The 9899-nt window shown below is 41.8% G+C and overlaps 2 long non-coding RNA genes across 2 annotated transcripts; both read right to left on the minus strand.

Annotated features, from left to right (window-relative positions):
* Window positions 1–979: 979 nt before the first annotated feature.
* Window positions 980–9611, minus strand: LOC108873341 (uncharacterized). The gene is made up of 4 exons (XR_007811310.1): window positions 9565–9611; window positions 9358–9435; window positions 8966–9223; window positions 980–1109 (listed from the first exon to the last, which is right to left on the minus strand). It is a non-coding gene; the product is annotated as an uncharacterized LOC108873341 (long non-coding RNA).
* On the minus strand, window positions 1339–2133 carry LOC108873336 (uncharacterized). The gene is made up of 3 exons (XR_001959446.2): window positions 1870–2133; window positions 1666–1743; window positions 1339–1531 (listed from the first exon to the last, which is right to left on the minus strand). It is a non-coding gene; the product is annotated as an uncharacterized LOC108873336 (long non-coding RNA).
* Window positions 9612–9899: the final 288 nt, after the last annotated feature.

Genomic DNA, 9899 nt, shown 5'->3' on the forward strand with positions numbered 1-9899 from the left:
CCCCACCCTGAAGGACTTTTTATTATTTATTTATTTTATATCTTTTATTTTCTATTTATGATTGCCCTGCAAGGATATTTTTGAATCCTGATTTTTTTTACACACGTGTCCCCCTGTTTTGGTAATACAGGATTATCACGAGCCTTATTGTTTTCTACTGCACTGTAAGTGCTTGCTAAGTATTTTAAGCTAACCTAGTGTGCTGTTGTCTCCTCTCTTATCTTCCCTACCCCTTTCTCTTTAATCCTTTTGTTCCCCCCTTGTTTTAGTATCCTCTTTTAAGTATCTCTTATGCTCATTTAATTTGGTTTTTATTTAACCAGATCTGTTTAAATGAAATTTAATCATTAATTTAATTATTGTTTCATTTTAACTGACTGATTACCTAATTTTATTTTTTATACTATCATCTGTTTAACAAACCCTCTGCTTTTCACTACGGATCTCTTAGCAGCACAGCCACCATGTCCTTACCCCTGAGTAACAGATTGAAGTGCTGGCTCAACCAAATAGCCCGGGTAAGTGTGGGACTGCGGAACAAATCTACTCAAGCCAGCCCCTAGGGAAACTGCCTCGGCTCCTCCAAATGACCCTCAGGATCTAGACCTAACAAAAGTATATTTGAAGATGTTACAGGCCATTCACCACTCCGAGATTATTGCTAGGGCTACACAGCAAAACACAGCCCTAATGGGTATGATGAAGAAAGCAAATCAACTGACTCACTTCATTAAACCAGCAGTTCCTAATCCGGCAACTCTGGAAAGGGTTAAAATAAACACAGATCAATGGCTGAACAATAATTTAATAATCCTGGCTGACCATTATGATGCCTTATTAGCATCTCTTTTAGCACAGGTGATAACCTTTCAACCAGCAGCCTTAAGTAAAGCCTTAAAATGGGCTAAACTGAGATATGGACCTCGACTTACCGACAGCTCCATAGACACCTGAGAACCATGGTGCTCCAAGGGCAACCACAGGTGGGCCCGGAGAGTGTGGAACCCTCTCTACAGGATTTTCCACCTCTCCCCACTCCAGATCAGGCGGCACAGGCCAAACTATCCCCAATGCACCAGCCATCCCTTCCCCAGCCTCTCAAGACACACCTGGAACAGAGACCAAGCCACAGGAACAAATTAACACATATTAAAATGCACAAACATAATAAGGCCCATAGCCCTACACAGGAGCAGTCCAAATCAAATAATATCACAGCGACTGCCCAGGTACACGATTTACCTACCGCCATTACAATATCGTTTGAAAACTTACCTGACAACATTAAATCACCAACTCTAGATCCAGACAGGGACAGCCGGCCTCTGAGTTCCCGCTTGCCAAACCACAGGAACCGGTGGAACCCACACCGGCTCATCCACACACTGCAAGAATGAATATCGCTTCTCCTTTGCAGATACCTCCTGTATCGACAGCGTCATCCACTCTTCTGGAGGGCTGTGGCATGAAACACAGGGGGCCCCCCTGCAGACCTTTGAGGACCCCCTAACGCTGTCCCAGCCACAATCCCCTAAAATAGAGGAGAAAGAGAGAATTAGCATCCAAAAACATGCTAGGGTCACAGTCACTAAACTCCCATCACACACTATAGCAATGTAGCAGTAGCAGTAGCAGGTTCAGATGCTGTTTCCTCCAGTCCTTTACCTTCTCAAATCACTGTCTCCTCCTCTCCCCCTCCAGCTCCAGAACCACGGTCTAAGCAGCCGGAGCAGCTGCGGCCTCCTACAGACATGGGTGAACAAGCTCAAAAACCAAACCTAAATAACCAGGATGTGATGATGGCAAATTTTTCAGAAAAAAATGCACGAAAACTTGCACAATCTGAATCCTGTTGTAAGAGCACCTCACCTCGTCTGCACTCTGGGGCCGCGGTGACCTCCGACTGTGAACCCACGGTCCACCAGAGAACGGAGCATAAAATTAGGAATTGGCACCTCACACCTAGAAAAGCTATTATAATAATAGGAGATTCAAATCTAGCTCGAGTGCCACAATTTGCCAGTGAAGAAATCCAGATGGACAGCTTCCCTGGAGCACAATTCCATCACATAGGGGAGATTTTGAAAAAACTTCCCCCTACCAAAACAGTAAAAACAGCAGTTTTGTCAGTGGGTTTGAATAACTGCCTAAGACGGCAACAGCCACTTTCAATTATAAAACAACTTAATGCACTATTGAAAATAGCAAAGGAAACATTTCCCAATGCCCTGATCTATATACCAATTATTAACATCAGCAACAGACTGGAGAAACAGCAAAAGGACCTAATAACACACCTGAATAGCTATATAGAAAAGAAATGCACTTACCTGTCAGAGATCAGTCCACTCCACTTCAAGACTGAGCCAAGAGATCCAGTACACTGGACTAAGGAGACGGCCGAGAAAATAGCTGAACACTGGGTGGATCAATTAAACATGTGAGTGGGGAGCAGTGCACTACAGCAACTCCCCAAAACTCAAACATCACCAACCTCTGCTCTTCCTTTAAACTAAACTACCTAGAAGGGAGATTTTAAAGGGGACTCACATTTATTCCAACACCCAGACCACCAGATCCTGACCAACTGCGCAGTGATCTACACACTTACCATAGAAGATTAAAAATCTTGGATCATTTCCACTATAACACAGAATTCCCACACATTCCATTTACAACTAATTCCACCTGGGAACCTGCCTTTGAATCTCTGGCGGAGCCCATCCAAGAACTAATCCGGAAGGATGAGGAATGCCTCCCCGTTTTAGAGCCTCCTACAGGGCAAAATTAAACATTACAGGGATTCAAAGAAAGGCACTCTCTGCACTCAGCAAAAGACAGGATATAATCATAAAACCTGCAGACAAGGGAGGACAAATAGTCTTACAGGATAGATTTAATTATCTCCTGGAAGCAGAAAGACAGCTCAACAACACAACCTATTATGTCCCCCTGGAACAAACCTGCAGGCAGAAACACAGCATTTGATTAGGAAAATAATTACAAAATTATATGAAGATAAATATATTAAGGCTAAACAGATGACCTACCTCCTTGGCCCAGATAATCCGCGTTCCAGACTATTTTATCTACTTCCTAAAATCCATAAACCACCAGATACCTGGACAGTCCCGTTCCAGGTGCCTGCAGGTAGACCCATTGTAAGTGACTGTGGCTCGGAATCATATCGTATAGCAGAGTTCATCGATCATTACATAAACCCATTAGCGCAAATCCATCCAAGTTACATTAAGGACACTTATGAATTTGTAAAGAAATTGCAAAAAATTTAACAGTACCGATAGGTACACTTTTATTTTCAATCGATATAGATTCCTTATACACAAACATTGACACGACTTTAGGGCTACAGGCGGTGGCAAAAGCGTTACGCAAAATGCCGGACCCCGATCGCCCCGATAATGTCATTCTCCAACTTTTGGAGATCACATTGACCAGGAATTATTTCCAATTTAATAATAAACATTATGCAAGTCTGTGGATGCGCTATGGGTAGAAAATATGCCCCCTCATATGCCGACATCTATTTAGCCGACTGGGAGGAAACGGCATTCAAAAAATGCCACACTCCCGTTATTATATTTCCGCTATCTGGACGACATCTTTGACCTTTTGGAGTGAATCCCTAAATTCATTCCATGAATTTTTAGCAGTCCTAAATTCCCACCACCCGAAAATAAAGTTAAAACAAAACTTACAAACACAGGAGATTGAATTCCTGGACACGCGGATCTTCTTCCATAATCACACTGCCCACTCGAAACAGCTGGCCACCAAAGTACACTTCAAAGAGACCGACCGCCACACCCTTCTACACAAGAGCAGTTACCACCCAGACACACATTTAAAGGGATCATCAAATCACAATTAATAAGATTCCATAGGATATGCACTTACCAGCAGGACATAGATGAGGCTACCTCGACTCTGTTCACAGCCCTTAGACCCAGAGGTTATTCCAGCCGTCAATTAGATCGGAGGTCAGAAACTCATTCAAAAATAAAAAGATTATAAAACAGATAAGAGTAGTCTCGCACTTGTCCCGTTGGTGTTAACATATTCCCAGGACCTTTCAGGTTTAATTTCAGGCTTAAAGGCCAATTTCCACGGGCACAGGAATTAATCGACCCCTTGAATAATTTCCGCCCGATTACAGCCTATAAAAGAAATAAAAACCTATCAGACATACTGGTTCACACACGATTTGATCATTCCAAAAACAACAGCACAGACACGTGGGTTACTCAGATACTCACCGTATATAGTAAATAGCCATTCAGGGCAGGGAGCTACAGTAACATTCAGATGTACTCCACAAACCACCAACTTGATCTATATGATCGAATGTACACACTGTAATAAACTTTATATTGGGGAAACAGAAAAAACAGCCAAAACCAGAATCTCACAACATCTGTACCGTATACGGGGAGGTTAGGGTACATCGATCCTACATAGGCATTTCATCCAGTTGGCCTGGAATTTTTGAAATATAGAATCCTGGATAGCAAACAGACCTGGTCCAAACAACAGAGACGTCGAATTGAACGACAATGGATACAAAAAATAAAAACGATCGATCCACTGGGCTTTAATGAAAAATACAATTAAAATCCTACTTGTGTATTGTGGGCTCTTCCTCTTCTTCTTCTTCTTCCCTTTCCGTGTCCTTTATGACCGCCTTTAATTTTCTAACAAAGCACGATTGGTCTATTAAGGTCAATTAACAATATCTCTGCTAGAAATGTGAATACCCGGTTTACATGAGACCCCGGAATAAATAGCACTTATAATCATCTGGTGGTTGGATGTGAATGCATGTATTTAGGTGTTTGTGTGTGTATAGTTATATGCACACGAATGCATATAAATTGTATTTATATAAATAAAATAAATATTTTACTAATTTAGTAACAAATCAATATAAACAATAGAAATAACTTATATTTCTGTCATAATAATTGAGCATGCTTTTGGATACTAATATTATGCATGAATTTCGATTTCTTGCCCCCAGTTTCCCTTTTACGGCAACTACTAAAATTGTGTGTTGCGTTCAATGCATGCTCGGTTGTTTGAGTGTTTTTCCTTTCCACTCACCCTCTCTTTTTTCCTGTTTCCTTATATTCCATATCATCCACCAATCATTAATTTCGTCCACGGGGTCTACGGCGAAGCCGAGGAATCCCCCATAGCAGCCAAATAATTCTCCCATGGCAGGGATTCCCCTAGATAACTGGAAAACACATACATATATACAAATATAAACACATTTCTAACAACATGGAAGGGTATGCATCTAATTACGCTCTCTTTTTTGCTAAACAAACATTGTTTTAAATTAAAATGATTTTATGTGTTATGTTTTATTCAGCATGATGTATATATCTTATTATATTTTATTGTGTGGAGATGCATGTTTAGCACTCTTTGTATGTACAGCACTTACCTGTATATAGCACTTACCTGTGTATAGCGTTTCCTATGTACAGCACTTATTTTACATTTTTTATTGCATGATTTTTATTGCATGATACTTAGATTACAGCTCTTTATTGGATGCTTACCCTTTCTACTTATGGATTTACTCCCCCAGCAGTTGGATATCCCACCTCACTTTTTTTAGGGGGGATCATGCCTGGAAATATTCCACTGGTTATTTCAGAACTTGGCAGTCTTCATCGTGATCTGGAGTCTTCCCTTCCTCCAGACCCCCCCCCCCCTTTTTTTTTTAAAAACCTGCACTTGGAACAGACCTGGAACCTATTTTTGATTTTAATACTTTTACACAGACCCTGACCTTCAACCTAACCGCCTGACTCCTACTCTGACCCTATACATGACCTGATCCCTAAAACCTAACCATTCAACTTGTACTGAGGCCCTAACCCTAACCTGACCTCGACCCTGCCCCAACCCTAACCTGACTTCGACCCTGCCCCAACCCTAACCTGACCTTGACCTTGACCCTGCCCCAACCCTAACCTGACCTTGACCTAATCCTATTACTATGTTGGAGGACCCAACTCTAACTAGTAAGGCTATAAACCCCCCCCCTCCCGGTTTTCAGGAGGAAGAGCCCCCATCCAGGTCCAACCAGGATCTCCAGAGTTGAGGATCCCTAACACAACCTATTGATGTGATTGAAAAAAAAAATATCAGGGATATATAAAATTCAACATTTTCACAAATAATACTCCCTGTCCTAATAGGCTGTGTTTTCCTCACCCCTCCTTGTCCCCCCCTTTACTTACCTTCATATCCTTTCAAAACTTGTACTCTCCTCTCACTGAACCAGCTCCGGACCATTTATCAATCTGCTTTTTCTCCATGAGCCAATATGGAACCTATAAAAAAAAATATATAAAAAAACATTGTATATATGTGTGTATGTATATATACACATATACAGATAAAATAGAAATAAAGATCAGTATAATACATGTTGCCAGCGCATCAGAGACATCTAGTGGTGTCCCTTCCCCTAACCTAACCTGACCTCGACCTTGCCCTAACCCTAACCTGACCCCCGCCCCTGCCCTAACCCTAACCTGACCCTGGACCCTGCCCCAACCCTAACCTGACCTTGACCTAATCCTATTACTATGTTGGAGGACCCAACTCTAACTAGTAAAGCTATAAACCCCCCCCCCCCCGGTTTTCAGGAGGAAGAGCCCCCAATATGCCAATATGGAACCTATAAAAAATATATATAAAAAAACATTGTATATATGTGTGTATGTATATATACATATATAAAGATAAAATAGACAAAGATCAAAAAATACATGTTGCCAGTGCATTAGTGACATCTAGTGGTGTCCCCTTCCCCTAACCTAACCTTGCCAGAGCCTTGTCTTTGTTTGATCAATTTTAACAGATAAATGGAATAACCTAAGGCTCCAATGAGTAATCACTTTTTCGCTTACAGATGATAGTATATATGAAACACCCCCTTTTGTAAATTTTTTTTTCTCTCTTCTTTTTCTTTTTCTTTATTGCCCCCCTCCTTTCAATCTCTTATTATCTTACCTTTTTATTTCTAGGATCCACCTCATGGACTTGATCTATATGAATCTATTATAAAAGGAAAAAAAAAGAATATCAATTGTTTTAAATCCAGTTGTAGCCTTTAAAAGGAGGGGCATAAATTTAAATTAACACCCCCTGAGAAAGGGTCCCCTGCAGGACCAATCACCTACCAGGTACTGGCCCCAAGATTACTTACATAGAGGCCTGGATCCTTCACTCTCTTCTTGCTCCCCTGAAGAAGCCTTCCAGGCGAAACGTTGGGACCTTCTTTCCTTTAATCCTCTGAGAGAGACTAACTTCAGACAGGTTTTCTCACTAAAAAAGAGAAAATACTTTTTTAAGCTTTTATAGTGCAGGTTTTGTTCATTTTTTCTAATGTTTTATTGTTTTATTACTAGTTTTGGTGGTACATACACAAACAGGGTCAACCAGAGGACTGAGGTTGAGCCTAATGGATCTGGTCTCAGGCCTGGATCAGCAAATGGGTGAGTGTTGTCTACTAACCTACAGGAAAAGAGTGTGCGCAACAGAAGATTATACAACATCACGTTTGAAGACTCTACACAACTCTCCCCAGCTAATCCAAGCATCGACACAAACCTCAACTATTTTAAACAAAACTCATCCCTGTTGGATGGATTCCCACCCTGAAGGACTTTTTATTATTATTTATTTATATCTTTATTTTCTATTTATGATTGCCTGCAAGGATATTTTGAATCCTGATTTTTTTTACACACGTGTCCCCTGTTTTGGTAATACAGGATTATCACGGAGCCTTATTGTTTTCTACTGCACTGTAAGTCTTGCTCTAAGTATTTTAAGCTAACCTAGTGTGCTGTTGTCTCCTCTCTTATCTTCCCTACCCCTTTCTTTTTAATCCTTTTTGTTCCCCCCTTGTTTTAGTATCCTCTTTTAAGTATCTCTTATGCTCATTTAATTTGGTTTTATTTAACCAGATCTGTTTAAATGAAATTTAATCATTAATTTATTATGTTTCATTTTAACTGACTGATTACCTAATTTTATTTTTTATACTATCATCTGTTTAACAAACCCTCTGCTTTTCACTACGGATCTCTTAGCAGCACAGCCACCATGTCCTTACCCCTGAGTAACAGATTTGAAGTGCTGGCTCAACCAAATAGCCCGGGTAAGTGTGGGGACTGCGAACAAAATCTACTCAAGCCAGCCCCTAGGGAAACTGCCTCGGCTCCTCCAAATGACCCTCAGGATCTAGACCTAACAAAAGTATATTTGAAGATGTTACAGGCCATTCACCACTCCGAGATTATTGCTAGGGCTACACAGCAAAACACAGCCCTAATGGGTATGATGAAGAAAGCAAATCAACTGACTCACTTCTTAAACCAGCAGTTCCTAATCCGGCAACTCTGGAAAGGGTTAAAATAAACACAGATCAATGGCTGAACAATAATTTAATAATCCTGGCTGACCATTATGATGCCTTATTAGCATCTCTTTTAGCACAGGTGATAACCTTTCAACCAGCAGCCTTAAGTAAAGCCTTAAAATGGGCTAAACTGAGATATGGACCTCGACTTACCGACAGCTCCATAGACACCCTGAGAACCATGGTGCTCCAAGGGCAACCACAGGTGGGCCCGGAGAGTGTGGAACCCTCTCTACAGGATTTTCCACCTCTCCCCACTCCAGATCAGGCGGCACAGGCCAAACTATCCCAATGCACCAGCCATCCCTTCCCCAGCCTCTCAAGACACACCTGGAACAGAGACCAAGCCACAGGAACAAATTAACACACATATTAAAATGCACAAACATAATAAGGCCCATAGCCCTACACAGGAGCAGTCCAAATCAAATAATATCACAGCGACTGCCCAGGTACACGATTTACCTACCGCCATTACAATATCGTTTGAAAACTTACCTGACAACATTAAATCACCAACTCTAGATCCAGACAGGGACAGCCGGCCTCTGAGTTCCCCGCTTGCCAAACCACAGGAACCGGTGGAACCCACACCGGCTCATCCACACACTGCAAGAATGAATATCGCTTCTCCTTTGCAGATACCTCCTGTATCGACAGCGTCATCCACTCTTCTGGAGGGCTGTGGCATGAAACACAGGGGGGCCCCCCTGCAGACCTTTGAGGACCCCCTAACGCTGTCCCAGCCACAATCCCCTAAAATAGAGGAGAAAGAGAGAATTAGCATCCAAAAACATGCTAGGGTCACAGTCACTAAACTCCCATCACACACTATAGCAATGTAGCAGTAGCAGTAGCAGGTTCAGATGCTGTTTCCTCCAGTCCTTTACCTTCTCAAATCACTGTCTCCTCCTCTCCCCCTCCAGCTCCAGAACCACGGTCTAAGCAGCCGGAGCAGCTGCGGCCTCCTACAGACATGGGTGAACAAGCTCAAAAACCAAACCTAAATAACCAGGATGTGATGATGGCAAATTTTTCAGAAAGCAAAAATGCACGAAAACTTGCACAATCTGAATCCTGTTGTAAGAGCACCTCACCTCGTCTGCACTCTGGGGCCGCGGTGACCTCCGACTGTGAACCCACGTCCACCAGAGAACGGAGCATAAAATTAGGAATTGGCACCTCACACCTAGAAAAGCTATTTAAATAATAGAGATTCAAATCTAGCTCGAGTGCCACAATTTGCCAGTGAAGAAATCCAGATGGACAGCTTCCCTGGAGCACAATTCCATCACATAGGGGAGATTTTGAAAAAACTTCCCCCTACCAAAACAGTAAAAACAGCAGTTTTGTCAGTGGGTTTGAATAACTGCCTAAGACGGCAACAGCCACTTAATTATAAAACAACTTAATGCACTATTGAAAATAGCAA

Source organism: Lates calcarifer, unplaced genomic scaffold (assembly GCF_001640805.2).
Source record: "Lates calcarifer isolate ASB-BC8 unplaced genomic scaffold, TLL_Latcal_v3 _unitig_5032_quiver_3571, whole genome shotgun sequence".
In the NCBI taxonomy this organism is placed as follows: domain Eukaryota; kingdom Metazoa; phylum Chordata; class Actinopteri; family Centropomidae; genus Lates; species Lates calcarifer.